The following is an 18231-nucleotide window of genomic DNA, read 5'->3' as shown; positions in this document are numbered from 1 at the left end:
TAAATTTTCAGAGAGTATAAATACAGAGGATCCAGGAACTCACAAGAACATTCTGATTGCTTAGCTATTTATAAAATTTGAGTAATTGCACAATTATATACATATAACATATAATTATATATATATGCATGTATATATATTATATATATAATGGATATCGTTCCTGGTAGTGTGTTGTGAGAGGAAAGAAATACTTTTCTTAAAGACTTCTTGAACTATGATTAGTTTCAAAGGTCTGTTAAAAAAACACACTAAATATCATCAACAACAAAAACCGAAGTCAGGTCTTTTTCTTTGGCAGAAAGCCTCTCCTTACACCGAACATGTAGTTCTTTTGAACTCCTTTACAGAATTCAAAAGAAAGCAATAATGATAGGTAGATCAATTAAACACAATCAAATGTGGGACTACAGGAGCAGGGAAAGGAAAGGGGCCTGATTGGGAGAGGCACAAGACTGTCAATTGGAAAAGCTTACAAAATTGGGTCAGAACCCTCTGATGTCCAGTACATTCTTAAATGAAAGATTGTCTCACCCTGTGTTGGCCAGGGGACTCTCAGCAACCTCGCTCCATCTGACACTCCTTACATTGCTTTACATTGCAAGTCAGAGATCAGAAATAACTCAGTAGAGGCTGAGTGTATGTGAAGATAGAATCTGAGTTTAGCTGAGTATTTATTTTAAATACTTTCATTGGGGGCTCTTACATCACTTATTACAATCCATACATTCATCCATTGTGTCAAGAACCTTTGCATATATGCTGCCATCATCATTTTCAAAGCATTGTCTTACCCCTTGAGCCCCTGATATCAGCTCCCCATTTCTTCCTCCTCCCTCCCCTGTACATCCTCCCTCACAAACCCTTGATAAATTATGGATTTTTATTTTCATATCTTACATTATCCTCCATCTCCCCTCACCCACTTTTCCATTGTTTATACTCCTCATAGAGGTTTCTAGATTGATCCTTGTGATCAATTCCCCCTTTCTCCTCCCCTAATCCTCCCAGTATCTCTAATCTCATTTTTGGCCCTGAGGGGTTTATCTATCCTGGATTCCATGTGTTTTTCCAGGCTCTTATCTGGAGCCAGGTGCATGCTCTGATCTAATCCAATTTCTAAGGTAGTACTGAGGTCATGATAGTGGGGTGAAAGAAACACCAAAGAGCTAGAGGAAAGTTGTGTGCTTCATCGGTGCTATACTGCATCCTGACTAGCTCATCTCTTCCCTGTGACCCCTATGTGAGGGGATGTCCAATTGTCTACAGATGGGCATTGGGTCTCCACTCCATGCCCCCCACCCCCATTCTCATTGGGTATAATTTTGTTCTGGGTCTTAGCTGAGTGTTAACTTCACTGAAAGCCCCATTTGAGGCTTTTTTTTCTGGCCAAGAATGTTGAAAGTATCATGAACTCGAGAGAGAGGATCTTGAAGAATCAATCTACTGTTGTTTTGGTAGAAATATAAATTAGTTAGGAAAATGTTATACTTTGTTCACCTGTAACTTAGCAAGAAATGCTCCATAACTCCAACCCCAAGTTAACCCCCTCCACCTTGTCTCACTGATTCTCCCATGACTGTGTGCAGGAGCAAGTTATCATGGGTACTAGCTAAGCCAAAGGCTTATCTCAGTGCATAAAGTTCTCTCTCTCCTTGGCATTAACTGGCGCCTATATACCCGGCCTTTCTCACTGATATTTAGGGCTTTAGAAATGGAAGCTCTGAAAAAAGAGCTTACTTAAAACAAAATTATTTTCATAGTTTGTAGCTTTCATTCCAAGATTTATGTCTGTCTTAAAAAACTGTTTCACTCAGTCTATGTGTATGTTAGGCCAGGGTGACTAGAGAAATAAACCTAGTGAACTCATATATGTTTAAGAAAGGAAGTGGTGTTAACAAACCCAGGGACAAGGGAACAACAAGGAATCCAAAATCAGTGGCAAGGAGGATTTAAGATGCTTGGTAGGGATTGATCAATGACAATGTAACTGAGAGGAATTACTAAAACCAAAATGGAGGCTGAGCATGATAGTGGGGCAAGAGGAAAGTAAAAGGAAATAGAGGACAGAGCTAGGAGGCAAAGGATAATTATAGAGATCTCAATGCAGGCATGCATATATGTATATATATATATTTATATGCGATGATGGGGAAATAAATCTATGTGCATATATTTATTAGTTTCATATTAAGGTAGCCAATTGACATTGGACCTCCACTCAAGTACTCCCTCAATGCAAGAATACTTTGTTCTATTAAACTAGCAATCCATGATGCTCACCTTCCAACACTATTACTGAAGACAAATGGGTGCTTAATTAAATGTGGTGAAGAAAGCTGATGGTGCCCAGTTATCAAAAGATATAGTGTGTGATGTCTTAAAGGCTTGAAAGTAAACAAGCAGCCATCTAGCTGAGAAGCAACAAAGCCCACATGGAAGAAGCCCACCAGACTGTGCGATCACGAGGTGTCAAAGGGATCAGGGACTAGGCATCAAAGAACAAAAATTCATATCATTGTGAATGAGGCGGAGTGCAGATTTGGGAGCCAAAGCCCATCTGTAGGCAACTGGACATCCCCCTACAGAAGGGTCTTGGGGAGGAGAAGAGTGCAGGGTGCAATGTAGCAAAGATGGAACATACAATTTTCCTCTAGTTCTTAAATGATTCCTCCCCCCACCTCTAGTTCTTAAATGCTTCCTCCCCCCATCTTATCATGATCCCAATTCTACCTTACAAATCCAGCTGTACACTGGTACAGACAGGAACTGGAAACACGTGGGATCCAGGTCAGATGATCCCTTCAGGGACAATGGGAGAGAGGGGTGATACTGGGAGTGTTGAGGGATGGTGGAAATTTAAAGGGGAACCGATTACAAGGATCTATATATAACCTCCTCCCTAGGGGATGGGCAACAGAAAAGTGGGTGAAGAGAGATGTCAGACATTGTGAGATATGACAAAATAGTAATAATTTACAAGCGTTCATGAGTGAGGCAGGAGTGGGAGGGAGGGGAAAATGAGGAGATGATGCTAAGGGCTCAAGTAGAAAGCAAATGTTTTGAGAATGATGTTGGCAACAAATGTACAAATGTGCTTGACACAATGGATGGATGGATAGATTGTGATAATGTTGTATGAGCCCCCCCCCCAAATGATTTTTAAAATAAAGATAGGTAGTGTTTTTCTAGAAATATGTCCACTTATTCTAAATTTTCAAATTCACTGTTGTGATCTTCATAGTTTTGGTTCTGTTGTGATATTGGATTTTTTATTTCTTATTCTTTATATTTGCTTTTCCTATTCCTTTTACTTTAATTAGTTTACCAGTAGTTTGTCAAATGTTGTTAATATTTTTAAAGAATTAACTTGTCTTATGGATTATTTCCCTGTTCCTTTTCATTTATTTCTGCACCATTCTTTAATATTTATTGCCTTCTTATGACTGATATTTTACATAACTCTTTTTGTTCTAATTGTTGAAGGTGTTGTGTTACCATACTGACTTTGCTCTCTTTTTTGATATCTTCATACATTGTTCACAACAAGTGTTCTTAGTACTGCTTCTGCTGTGTACCAAAGCTTGTGGTATGCTTATTTTCATTTTTGTAAGGAATTTAAAACCTTAATCCCTTAATCCTACCATTTCCAAGCAATTTAATGCACAAAATTTCTCATTTTCCATGTTAACTTTTTATTCTTTTATCTTCCTATTGTTTATATCTAATTTCATAATGTTGTGAAGTAAAAATTTTTATTTATAATATCACAAATTAAAAATTATTAAGCCTTCATTGTAGCCTAACATGTGGACTATTCTGAAGAATGGTACATATGAACATGAGAAGAAGATACATTGAGGTTTTCCCAGATAGCATGCACCCTATATGTCTAAGAGGTCAGTAATTATAGTATTTAATTCTTCTGTTACTGTATTGATTTATTATCTAGTTGATCTTTTGAGTTGTTCTGTAAAACCCAGTGAGGTGTATTTAACTCTATTCCTGTAAAATTATGTATTTCTCTCTTTAAGTCTATAAGAGTTTGATGAATATATCTTGAGGGTCTGCCATTGAATGTATATATATTCATTAATATTTTTTTCTTCTTGCTCTTTTGTTCCTTTTATCATATGATGCCCTTATTGGTCTCCCATTAAAGATTTGGTCTTGAAGTATATTTCACTATTAATTTGTATAGCCAGTAACAGATTTCAAAATTGTCATTGGTTAATATTGCTATCCTTGTTTTTTATTGCCATTTTCTTGATGTATTTTCTTCGACCTTTGATTTTTAGATTCTATTTCTCTTTATGTCTCATTTGTGTTTGTTGTAAGCATAGATTTATGGATCAAGTTTCCTTACCCATTGTGCTTCTCACTGCCTCTTGAGAGGTACATTGTATCCATTAACATTCCATTTCATTATTGATGTGTATGCATTTATTGCTGTCATTATGCATTGGGTTGTCTTTATGGTACCCCCGCCCCTTTGTGGAATTATTGTGTTTTTTCCTCAGTTTTCTTGCCCTGAGTTCATTTTCTTATCTTTTCTCTTAATTTTTGTCTTTTTTTGGTTATTATTTTGTAAGGCTTCATGCTTTGCTCTTGCTGTTTTTCTTTTGGATTAGCTTTATTTTTTCTTCTTCATTCTTTCCATTTTACTTGAGAATCTTGTTAATAATTATATGATTCCAAACAATAATATTGCATAGAAAATCTTTTCTGGATCATTCTAAGGGAAATTTTTTGAATAAATATCTATTTTTGAGTATTCATTAGGATGAAAACTTTCAAGATACATCAGAGGGTGTGAAGAAAATTTCCACTCAGCATGAGAATATTTTCTTTTTGCATTAACTTTTTCTAACTTTGACAACAAATGGCCTAGTTAGTATCCTGGAGTGAAAACAGATCTCATCAATACCTATTATTCTGAAGTCTGCCTTTGGATCAATGGTGACAGACAGACAAAGCCCATTCCAATGAAGAGAAGGCAGATTCCAATACAGGAAGTTTCCCAAGAGCCACTGTGCACGGTGTCCCTAGAGAGGTACTGACAAGTTGGGGAAACCACAGCTTCTGAGAGGAAAGCATCACTGACTACATTCCCTGGCATCTGCTGAAAACATGGCCTAAAGAACATTTTGAGAAATCAGTTTGCAATTTCCTCCTCTTGTGACACATTTACTATCCTTTGGAATCAAAGATGTCTTCCAATGAGTGCTTCCTTCGTTGTGACTCCAATGAATGATCTTTCGAATGACTCAACCCAACAGACAGGTCATTCAGTTCACCTGTTCCCAGTGGCAGGGGTCTCTCTGTGCCTGGAACCTTTGTTTCTGCATACAGGGAGACAATGGGTAGCAAGCATCACTAAGGACGTGTCAGAAATTTAGCCCCAGAAGTCACCACCATTGTTTTCTCAGACATAGAGATCATTAGTCATTCACTGCCAACAGTGCACAGAGAACAATGCAGAAGGAAATCTTCATAGACCTGACCCTGGACTGTAGGAGGTCACTGAGTTCAGTACATTTGAAATCATTCATTGCACGCATGAATCTGGACATGCCTGTATTTTATTGTCAATAGGTTTTGAGTAACAGATAGGGTGAGAATTATCATGATAACCTATTTTTCAAGAAGGAAATTGGGTTCTATAGGATGAAAATGAACTCTTAGAGTCACTTTACTATTTGTATTGCACACAGAGAATGCTAATTTCTCCTTCAGGTCGGCAGTGAGGAGAAAATTTAGAGAGTAAGAAAAAGAAAAAAATGTCCGTCGACATGCTGAGAGATGAAAGACGGAAGGAACCCTGATTCCAAAAGGAAATGCTCCATCATCTATCTGTGCCTGTCTAGGGCTGGATGTGCGCGCTCAGTGAGTTCTGCGCGCCCCCTGCTGCCCAGTGTCTTCCCTGCAGGGGAGGTTTGTGTCTGGGCTCACACTGACTTCCCCTCACTGTGTTTCCCTTGCACAGTAATACATGGCCGAATCCTCAGCAGTCACGGAGCTCAGCTGCAGGGAGAACTGATTATTCGATGTGTCTCTAGTGATGGAGAGTCTGCTTTGGAATGATGGGTTATAATTTGTACCGCCACTAGAGCATATCCATGCCATCCACTGCAGCCCTTTCCCTGAGGGCTGGCGGATCCAGTGCCAGCAGTAACCACTGCTTGTGATGGAGAAACCAGAGACAGTGCAGATGAGGGACAGCTTCTGGGAGGGCTTCACCAGTCCTGGACCCGACTCCTGAAGCTGCACCTGGGACAGGACACCTGCAAACAAAAACAGATGGTCCCCATTATTCACTTGAGTTCACAACCATCCCCACAGACCCAGGTCAGATATCTGAATCTCCCACCTTGGGGAACTGTCAGGAGGCACAGGAGAACACACAGCAATAGCATCTTTAGACCACAGCTCTGCATTCCCAAGAGACCTGAAGGCCTGTCTGAAGAGAACTGATAGCTTTCCTGCCCAAGGGAAATTTATCCTAGTGCCCGAAGAATGATTTGCATGTGAGCGAGCACTGTCTTTATAAACAGAAAGTGATAGAGACCAGACAACCCTCTACCTCCTGAGCCCATGCTAGGGTAACTGTGTTTGAACTCGTATGCATGTTAGTCTATAATGAGAGAGCACTTGACCTAAGCGGTGTGTATTAAAGATAAAAGGAAAACCAAATATTTCTGAGCTCAATATTCTCTCCCTCCAGCCCCTCAAAGTCTCTGCCCTGCCTTGGGCTCCTGTATGTCCTGTGCCCCAGAGAGTGGACAGACTATCATTTGTTGAAAACATCAGGTGGACACCAGGGTATCTTCATCACCCACGCTCTCCAAACACCTTTTCTTTCCAAACTAACACTTCCTTATCAACCTCCTCAAAGTCTTCTGGGGTTTTCTTTGAGCCACTGCCATCACCAACTCCAGCACTCCTACCAACAACACGTCTCAGGTTTTGATAACTAAGGCCAATCTCAGTGTAAATAAAGAGATGCCAGTGTCATAGGGTCTCAGGGAGGAGGTTTCCAACTGGAGAATGTGGACCCCAGAAAAGAAAAGTTTCAACTCTATAACTTCTAATTGATGCAAGACTGTGAGATGTCAGTCACTTGGTTTTCCAGAGCACATCCAAAATTAGGGCAAAACCTGTCAGGAGTTCAAGTGTAAAGATACAGCAGAGAAGTGAGTGGAAATTCAAGTTATCAGGGGGGCAGAAAAAGAATAATGATATTTCAGGTTTTGAAAAAAAGACACCTGCTTGAGACTCAACAGGCACCCTGGATTAAAATAAGGTCTATTCAGGCAACTAGTCCTCAAAATTTAGGGGACAACCATACATACTGTTTTAAATGCCCCTTTCCCAGGGGATTCTGTTCTATATGAAATGTGAGCATTTCCAACCAAAATCATCCTCTTCATTTGCACGCTGGGCACAGCCCTCTGAAAACTACTCAGAGATCTAAAGCTTGTGTTTATTTCCTAGACTCAAGGAAAATTATTCACCTTAATGCCTATGGAATCTGTGGGATTGTCTCTAGACATGCAGTTTACAAAGCCATTCCCCATTCAGATTCCTTCCTCATTTCTCTCCCTCATATCATAGATTATTTCCCCCAGATTAGGGTTGGCCATATTAATTTTCTGGTCAGTTAGAATATCTTTAAATTTCTACATAAATATATATTTCAACACTGTGAAAATCTGAGCATAAGATTATGGTCACCTGAAATTCTTTGGCCCAGAATTTGCAGAGGGATATTAGCCATAAGATAATATTGCTGCACATATACTTGACAATACAAATTAAATAGGAAAACTTAAAAAGAAAAACAACCTATCACTTCCTCCCACACAAGCATCAGAAATCCCAAACTCGAACCAGACACCAAAGACTATAGCTATATTGGTGAGAATATGATGGCATGTTCAATGTCTTTGCCATTAGGGAATTGTAAAGTATAACAGTGACATACCATATTGTTTAAATGAATGAATCAAGCAAACATAAAGGGCAAACTAATGATGCCTTATGTTGTTTATTGTTTTGATAGTTGTATAAAAGACACAAAATCATAAAGTTCTCTAAAATCTGGTCAGCTGTTTTAATTTTGGTTTTGTGTTTTAATGCACTGTGGTCTTAAATAAGTGGTAAAAGAGTTTGATGATTTTCACAGTATCTGTTGAGGACTATTATAGTTAGGCTTGTGTCAACTTGGCGGGGTAGTGTGCTTAGTGGTTTGGTAGTTGGCACCTAGTAATTCCTCATCATGTGAAAGAACACAATTCAATCAATTCCATAATGGGGTCTGCTGTGCGTAGCCAAGCAGTTGTATGATTAGGGTAGAGTGTACCTCCCTTACTCAGGACACAGCTCTGAAGCAACTGGAAAACAAATATTCTGTGTGAATGTTATCTACTTCCTTTATAAACAGATTGGTAGGGAAACTTGTTCCTTTCCTTCTGGGTTTGGATCCTGCATCTGGGCTCTTCAAGCTCTAGTTTTTGAATTTGACCGAAAGCTTGAAATAACCCCCGCCAATCCTGAGAGTCCACAGTGGCCTGGTATCTGACATGTGATCTGACCTTGAAGTAATATACATCTTCAATAACAAGTATGACTTGTTTTTATTTACCTGCCTTTGAAACTATCATCAAGTTGTGCTCCAGCCTATTGTAGATTTATCAGCCCCTGAAGCTACATAAGTCAGGAGAAGCCTAACTAAGACTCGAGGACTTAGGGTCAGAATGGAGGTGCCCACTTCTACAACTGCATGAGCAGTTCTCTTTATCTCTCTATGCAGCTCTGGTTTTGTTCTTCTAGTGACCTTATCCTTACATAGATGTTGAATGTTATCACGTTGAATTTATCATTCAGTTTAGAAATGGCAAGATTTAGAGTCACTGAGTTTTACAATAAATACCGTGACATGCTCCTCCATTTATTTCTGTTATATTTCATTTACTACAATAATATTTTAAATTTTATATGGGGTTTTAAATATGTATATTGTATAATCTCTTATACCTTTCATTTTATGAAGCACATAATCTTGCTTTTTATTTTCCAAAAACCATTTTTGGGTGTGATAATGCAGATATCGTATAATTCCATAGCTCAATCACATCAAGACATATTGTACATTTGCTACCACAGTCAGTTTCAAAATATTTTCTTACTTCCTAAACTCTTTAATATCAACCCCATCTTACTCGGTCTGTCTCCCATAGCCCCACCCCACCATATCCTTCAGGAACCCTATTTTACTTGCTGTGTCTATAGGTGCATCAATCCCAGGTTTCATATTCTGAGAAAAACAGAAAAGATAATAATATAAATTCAGTAGGGTTACCACCAATGACAAAATACATCTGAGTAGAGTATACCCAATATGAAACAGAGGGAGAGAGAGAGAATGTTGAAAACCAGATCAGGTCTGGCTCATGGCATGGAGGAACTTGGAGCTGTGTGCCGGGCGCTGGGGTCACGCTGCGTTGCTGACCAGAGGCTAGAGCCCCTCCTCTGCCCATGGCGGAGTGGCACCCAAGCTCCTGACAGGGGACTGAGGCGGCTAGGGACGTCGGGGCTCCGGAGCCAGGCACTGGGCCTGCTTTTGCAGCCGCCTCAGGGGCCAAAGAGCACGAACCCGTTCATGCGCGCGCAGGAGGAGGCCTGGCGGCGCCGCAACAAGACTGTCCTCACATACGTGACCTCGGTCGCCATGGCCATGCTGGGGGCGTCCTACGCAGCGGTGCCCCTTTATCGGCTCTATTGCCAGACTACTGGACTTGGAGGGTCAGCTGTAGCTGGTCATGGATCTAACCAGATTGAAAACATGGTGCCTGTTAAGGATCGCATTATTAAAGTCACCTTTTTTTTCTTTTTTAAATATTTTATTAGGGGCTCATACAACTCTTATCACAATCCATACATATACATACATCAGTTGTATAAAGCACATCTGTACATTCTTTTCCCTAATCATTTTCTTTTTTTTCTCCTCTTTTCTTTTTTTACATTTTATTAGGGGCTCATACAACTTTGTCACAATCCATACATATACATACATCAATTGTATAAAGCACATCTGCACATTCCCTGCCCCAATCATTCTCAAAGCATTTGCTCTCCACTTAAGCCCTTTGCATCAGGTCCTCTTTTTTTCCCCCGCTCCCTCCCTGTTCCCCCCTCCCTCTAAAGTAACCTTTAATGCGGATGTGCATGCAAGTCTCCAGTGGAACTTTAGACCTCAGCAAACGGAAATATATGTAATGCCAGGAGAGACGGCACTGGCATTTTACAAAGCTAAGAACCCGACTGACAAGCCAGTCATCGGGATTTCTACATACAATCTTGTACCATTTGAAGCTGGACAGTATTTCAATAGAATACAGTGCTTCTGTTTTGAAGAACAAAGGCTTAATCCACAAGAGGAAGTAGACATGCCAGGGTTTTTCTACATTGATCCTGAATGTGCTGAAGATCCAAGAATGGTGAATATTGATCTCATCACTCTTTCTTATACTTTTTGTTGGAGCTAAAGATGGCCATAAATTGCCAGTTCCAGGCTATCATTGAAGTCAGCAACTAAATCTGCGTCCCATTTGTGATTTTTGAGAAATCATGTGTCTGACTTCTCAGAGATGAAATATTTCTACTATGTTGTATTTAATTATTGTGTACTGGTGATGGTTCAGCTTGCTTCCTTCCATGCCTGGACATCTTAACCACATTTAAAATCGAGAAAACAGGTTTAGCTTTTACCATAAGGAATCCACTTAAAGAGTGCCTACTTAAGAGTGACTGCCACCAAACTCTTAAGAGCTTGATAGTAGTAAGTAACTGTTTAGCTTTAAATATAAATATAAATATATATAAAGAGAGAGAGAGACTTAATGGTACGGCTTAATTCATTAGATTGCTTCCAAATTTTGGCCCTTCATACTTGTATCATTTGAACACTTGATGTTTATTTTTGGCTGTGCACCAGACTCTGAACAGGTTGATTATTAAATCTCTCAAACCAGTGGTGTTACCTGCCTTCAGTGTGAATAGTCATTATTGTTAGTCCTTAACATGAAAGAGGTGTGTTACTTGCTCAAAGATTGCATGTTTTCTTCAAATTCTTATTTGTTTTACTTTTAAGATCTAGGACTGCTTTATATTGATTGTACCATGTAAATAATTAGGTTGCAATTGTGGTACCATGAAATCTCTCTATATATATGATTAACTATGATAGTTACAAGTCCTTCAATGTTAAAATATGTGTGGGGTTGTATACATATACTGATATCGAAAGTCTACCTGTAAACAAACTCTAAAGACACATTAAATTATTTTAATAGTTAAGAAAAAAAACCAGATCAGACCCAACATGTATCAGTAGGGGGGTTAACTGAAAAAGTTTTAACCATTCAAGCCAGGTTTATCATTTTGTTCTACTATAATCATCTCTCCAATGCAATCTGATTAGTAACCAGGTGATTCCCATCCCTCTATTATGGACAGAGGGTAATCACCTGAGGTTTATTGCCTCGGTAGATCTCATAAATGTATCTTGCCTTTAAACATGTATCTTCCATTCTTTCTAAAGTTTAGAATAGTGTTATCATCTATTTCCTTTGAATCTGGTGACCCTAGAAAGGGACAATGCTATTTCTACTTTATCCTTTCTTTATTCTGTGAACACAATGATATCCCATCAAGATAATGAGGGGTTTATTGCTCATTCCTCAGATATATTAATGTATTTCCTTAACACTTGGAAACTTGACTTGTATTCACGCTAAAAGCTGCTCAGGTCTCATTCAAAATCACTAAATTTTAATGATATACCATGAAGTGTGACAATTTTATTTTACCTCACTTTCCCTAGATATATTATCATTTATTTTCTTAATATATTGAAAGCTGGTGTGTATTATTGTTAAAAGCTGTTCTCATCTCATTTAAAATCACTAAAGTAAGCTTTAATTGTATCAGATGAATTGTGATGATTTTATTTGTATAAAGCCTTTATTATTTATTGGTTCCACATTTTTCTGCTTACTGATAACTATTTAGCTTTTCTTTTATAATTGTGATTTGTGTTTATTGAATTTCTGGGGTCAGGCATGGATAAAAATCCAACTGCACTCTCCAAAACGCTCTGTGCCATCAGACACACACTGGGAAGTGGCCCACTGAAAGGGTAGTGGCAGCTCCCAGACTTCTGTGAAGCAGCAGGGGCCCAGAAATGCCAAACCCCACTGTCCTGCTGGGCAGAGTCCTGGGTGTGGTGTCTGAGAGGAGTGCTTGGGGGCTGTCTGCTCAGGAATGATGTCTCTGTCCACTTCCATAGGTGAATCCTCATTGATGCTGAGAGACAGCGGCATGGAGTCTGAACCCTGCCATTCCCGGCTTTTGCTCAAGGATCCTCCAGATGCCCACCCCAGTAAATCCCCTAGTTATACTGCCAATCTCTTACTGAATCTGTTCTAGACCACGTGGTACACAGGGTGGAAGCTCTTGTCAGTTTTTCCCTGTGATCTGTTATCTCAGGCACAGAGAGAAGAATCAACTCTGAAGGTGCTGACCTAAACTGGGAACAAGAAGAGAATGTATAATTAGGAAAATATAAAATATTGGAAATAGGACTTCATTTTTAAGCCTCATCCTGGAAAGAATACAAAAACACATATAATCAGATTTTCAGTGGTTTATTTTTGTTGTTTTGTTGTCTGGTTGCATACTGTTGCTTTGTTTTCCTCTGTCTTGTTTTCGTGCATGTTAGTGTCTCCACAGGTCTGTCTGAATAGGACAGGCTGGATGAACTATCTGTAGGGAAAAAAACTGGACCGACAGTTCTGGGGGGACTTTGGGTGGGGGGATAGGGGGGTAAGGAAGTAGTGTTAACAAACACAGGGACAAGGGAACAACATGGGACCCCAAATGGTAGAGAGGGGGGAATGGCAGGCCTGGTGGGGAATGATCAAGGGTAAGGTTGTGTAGACAAGAGGTATACTCTAGCCCAGGTGGCAACGAGGCATGGTAGTAGGGCAGGAGGAAAGTCAAGGGAGATGGAGGAAAGAGCTAGGAGTCAAAGGGCATTTATGAAGGTCTAGGCAAAGACATGTACATGCAAATATATATAGGAGGATGGGGAAATAGATCGATGTGTCTATATTTATAGGTAAAGCCCTGTCTATTAAACAACTCTTCCCCCCTCCTTGCTCTGCTGTGTCTCTACACGTGAAGTCATGACACCTGACTGGTCTGCACTCTTCTGAACGTTCTCTGTCAAACAGAGTCTCTCTTCAGAATCTTGCATTTCTCGCAGAGTTAAAACCTTGTCTTGTCTGGGGACCAACTTTTCTAGTTGGCAACTTCTTCCCTGAAACACGGTGGCACTTGACTCACTTGACTTACCCTGAGGTTTTCCTTAGCAATCAGGCACTGGATGAAGTGATGGTGTTGCTTGTAAGAGCGGTGGGGTTTGTGATGATCTTGGCCAAGGTGGGGAAAGACATGGCTGATGAACATTAGTAGGGAGTCAATGCCAACTGCAGACATCCTGCCAGAGGCCTCAGGGCATATGTACATTAATGAAATACAGGGACAAGAGTGAAGGGCAGTCTCTGGTCGAGCTTACCGCTGCCTGTCCTTAGTATCTGTTGGACATTGCAACAATTCACAGAGCCCAGAAACATGAGGAAATCTACTCAAGGGAGGAGTGGGTGGAAAAAGGCACTGGATGGCATCATGGAAGAGGTGGATATTTGTGGGATAACCAATCCCCAACTCCTTGGGACAGATCTAGTATTAATTCTTCTAAAACATTTATTTACCACATATGAAAATGACCAAGGACATTGAGAAGGTTGATTAAATGGCGTCAGTGTATAAAAAAGCAATGTGTTTGGAGAGTGTGGGGTAATGAGAACACTGTGGGGTGAACCTGATGGTTTCAAAGAACTCTATACTGCCCATCCTCTGATGCACAGGATATATGGGAGCCTCACTCAGGGCAGGAGCAATGAAGGGCTGGAGGGGAAGAATACTTGGCTCAGAAATGCTGGGCTGTCCTTTGACCATTCACAGACACCTCCTAGAAAACGTGCTCTCTCATTCAAAACTAACACACAGATGAGTTCAAAAGAAGAATTGCCCTATGATGGCCTCAGAAGAAACAAAGGAGCCTCTATTTATAAGCACAGGGCTTCCTCCTATGCAAATCATTCTTCAGGCAGTAGGTTAAAATCCCAGCCTTGGGCACTGAAGGCTATCAGTTCTCTTCTGACAGGGCTGTGGGTCCCTTGGGAAAGTACAACTGTAGGCTAAAGATGCTTGTATTACAATTAAATAAAACTATTTAATATGCACCTATAAAATTCTGACACGTGGATTTTTAAATGTTTGTGAGGGGTGGGGACAATTTGCAATCAAAACGCAAGGCAAACAGTGGACAAGATGTTTGCTCAAGTGAAGCACCTCTCCTTACTCTGCACAAGGTAGCACAATGCTCCAGGCCCTCAAATGTGTCCTCCGAAAACCATCACTTGTTTAGTCCTGATTCCCAGCCAGTGTCTGAGGATGTCCAGGGCATTAAGACAAGCCAGGTTTTGAGATACACAGGACAGCTCAGATGCACAACTATGGCTTGAGGACATTGTGATGTGATTGCTAGTTCATGCTGGACTGTGCTGACTTTATGGAAATCCCAGCCACCCTTTCCTCTCAAAACCCTTACTGGACACAGATTTGCATCATAGCTGAGAGATCCCTCATCTTTGCCTTGTCCCCTCTGTGTGTATCTGACTCCATTTGTGTCCTTCTGCACTTTAGAAATGGGAGCCAGTTTCCTCACCTTACAATGCAAAATTTATAATTGAGCAGTTGATACAAACCCTGACATCGTGAAAATCTCCAATGGAAGCTGTAAGATGGAGAGGAAGCCAGTTCTTAACTCCCCTCCACACTGTCTGCCAGACTGAGTCCTGTGAATCAGAGTCCTGAGCAATCCCTGAAGTCCATACCTCCCTTTAGGGAGGTTTGTGTACAGATTCTTACACATTCCCTATTCCGTGTCTCCATTACTGAACTAGATTGAGGCTGTCCATTTGAAGATAAAAAATGTTCTTGGCTTTTCTCTGGTGACTGTCAATCAGGAATTCACAGTGTGTAGGTAGGATATGGAATAACTATTACTCACTTCAGGCCCTTCTTGGAATTGGCTGATGACATCCATGCCATCACTGCTGGGGAGGGGTCCACAGGTTGGACTGCAGAATCTCAGAAGGGCCCTAGTCTGCCTCAAGTCTCCCAGAGCCACCAGCTGCATTGGACCATGCAAACACAAAGACATCCTGATCAGGAAAACCATCACACATGGTTTCACTCTCTTGTTCAACACCTTTTCTGTTCACTTTTAATATTGCCACAAGGGCATCTTAGGTCAGCAAAAATTCCACTGTGACTTATGTATAATCTTAGCTTTCCAGTAAATGGGGAGAACTGGACATCCTACGGGGTGTGTCCTCTCTCCTAGAGTTGAATACCTTTGCTAGTCTGGTTTTCATCAGCAGAATAACGTGTCATTGTGTGTGTAATTTACTATGAAAGTAGCTGACAGCAGAAATAGTGTCCTGGAGGAAGTAGCTGGCAACTAAATCTGTGGGAAAATATGATTTATTATTATCACATTTAACTGTAGTGTTAAGTCACACAAGAAACCAATAGAAACAGAGGACACCATATGATTCCCCCCCACCCCCCAGAATATAGGCCCTCTCATCTATAATATACAAATACCAAGATGTAGAAGTTAAAGACTCCAAAACAGGAAGTTATGGTCTCATGTGGTAAACTATAGCAACTGTGGGGGAAACAGATGAGGTAAAAACAGAAGAAGGTCGATCCTGGAAAGAGAGCAGAAATTTCTCCTGGACCCATATTGCCCCTGAGGGAGAAACGTGGATGTTTGTAAGGCCACACCTCAGACCTAGGTTCACAATGTTTCCCTAAGAATGACAGAACTTCAGTTAATTACCTCTAGCTTTAGCGGAGCTCCAGACAAAACTTACACTCATCAAACACAAGAGTGCTGGAATCCACCTGAGGGTGCTAAAAAGGTAAGTGCAGAGTTGTTTTCTCCCTTGTCAGACCAATGCCAAGAGAGAAAGAAAATCAACAGCACATCAGTAGAGGCTGGAAGACCTTGGCGTCCAGAAAGTAGAGAACCTCAACAATGATAGTCCTGAATTGAACCTCTCATTCCATTCCCTCCTCTGATCTTGGTTTTACCATTTGAAATCATGTGATCATACCTTGAAACTCATGAATTTAGAATAGCAATCAGCTGTGCCTCCCACGTTGGAGATTTTAAGCTTTAAGTTCAACACAGTAATTTGGTTCCTTTGAGAACACCATCACAGGAGACTCTATGAAACTGAAGTAACGCTGGGACGCTGCTGAATGTCAGAAGCCCTTGCCATTTCCCAATTCCTGCTATATGACAACATGCCCAAATTTGAGTGGAGCCTCCTTTGTAGGTGTTTTTTGTTTTGTTTTTGCTTCATTGTTTTGTGTGCGTGTGTAATTGTCTAGTTACACTCATGTCTATGTCCTAATGTGCTTTGTGGTCTCTCTGGTACTTTTTTGGCATGTATAGCATTCTATTGTGTGCATGTATCAACGTTTCTATAATTTGAATAAGTGATTGTCATGAAACCTTACAAAGTGATGGAAGAATATACTGTGAAATTTTCAGTCAATAATGTTGGCACTTAATAGTGACCTTTTCCCAGTCTCCCATTTCCCCTGAGTCTGATTGGAAAGTATTTATCTGAGCGTCATGAGAACTCTGATGCAGGGACACCTGACAGAGTCATTTCCTGCCCTTAAGGGACAGACTGTTTGTTGCTGTAAGACAGACTATATTCTCCCATTACAATATACTATTTGAATTCACAGATACCAGAAGTAGGCACAGAACTAATATTCTTAAATTAGAGAGAGATTCCCTAGGGAAACAGATTTAGCAGAATCCGCAGATCCCCACAGGAAACCAGCCTTGAAGCTCCAGCTGCACCTGCTCCTGGGTCTGAGTCCTGTGCTCTGTGGGTCCTGAGCGCCCCCTGGAGACCACTGTCCTCTGTGCAGGGAAAATTTGTGTATGGCCTCTCACTGATTTGCGCCCATTGGGTGTCTCTTGCACAGTAATACATGGACGTGTCCTCAGCTTTCAGGCTGTCCATTTGAAGATAGAGTGTGTTCTTGGAGTTGTCTCTGGAGATGGTGCATTGACCCTTCCACCACTATTAATACCCGAGAACCCACTGCAGGCCCTTTCCTTGAGCCTGGCGGACCCAATTCATGCCATCCTTTTTGATGTTGAATCCAGAGGTTACACAGGAGATTTTCAGAGACCTCCCAGGCTTTCTCACGTCGCCCCCAGACTCCACCAGCTGCACCTCACACTGACCACCTGCAAACAGACCCACATACAAACTAAATCACTCACCATCACACACACACACACACACACACACACACACAGTACGGTACACCACAATTACCATGTGAAATAGCCAAAATGAAAGCCAGTGTTGCTGCTAAATTCATGATGTGTCCTCTGGACAAGCTCCTGTCACGAAATGGTAACAGCAGAGACCCGGAAACTGGAATGTCCTCTGAGATCTCAAACATCAGGGGCTGTGGCTGGTTTATCAGCAGGCAGAGAGCTGCATTTGCATCTTCCCTGATATTTAGAAGCGATTGTGTAGAGATTATGGGCAACTCTTCTCCCTCAGACTCAGAGAAACACAAGCATTCTCAGGAAAATAGAGCTCTTAAACAGGTTCTGTACCAAGTATTTCTTTGTTGCACATTATTAATTTTTTTAAGAAAGTAACTTTCAAGTTATAAGCTTTATATGGCAGACACAACAGCCTTTGCCATCTGAGAGGTCACAGTGCATCCCCTCTCGTTCCCCTCAACCGCTGGATAGGCATGATGACAGTGAGCAGCTCTATGATCCGTTTCTTATGTGGGGACATTATTAGATTCTTTTTCGCCTTTCACTGTCCATAAAATCTGTGGAATGGTGTCTCTTCTCTGATTTCTGATCTGGGAGATTCCAGCCGCCTTTCTTTTATCATGAGCATTAAAACTGGGTATTTATCACTTTAATTCGTCTTCTCTGTTTTTGTTTAATTGGGTTATTTGCTGTGCGCCTTCTGT

The 18231-nt window shown here is 40.8% G+C and overlaps 1 pseudogene; it reads left to right on the top strand.

Annotated features, from left to right (window-relative positions):
* The first annotated feature begins 9457 nt into the window (after positions 1-9457).
* Positions 9458-10587, top strand: LOC142436615 (cytochrome c oxidase assembly protein COX11, mitochondrial-like; annotated as a pseudogene).
* The last annotated feature ends 7644 nt before the right edge of the window (positions 10588-18231 follow it).

The sequence above is a fragment of the Tenrec ecaudatus genome, unplaced genomic scaffold (assembly GCF_050624435.1).
Source record: "Tenrec ecaudatus isolate mTenEca1 unplaced genomic scaffold, mTenEca1.hap1 Scaffold_475, whole genome shotgun sequence".
NCBI classification, from domain to species: domain Eukaryota; kingdom Metazoa; phylum Chordata; class Mammalia; order Afrosoricida; family Tenrecidae; genus Tenrec; species Tenrec ecaudatus.
Note: the sequence above shows the minus strand (reverse complement) of the source record. Positions and strands in the feature narration are given on the sequence as shown.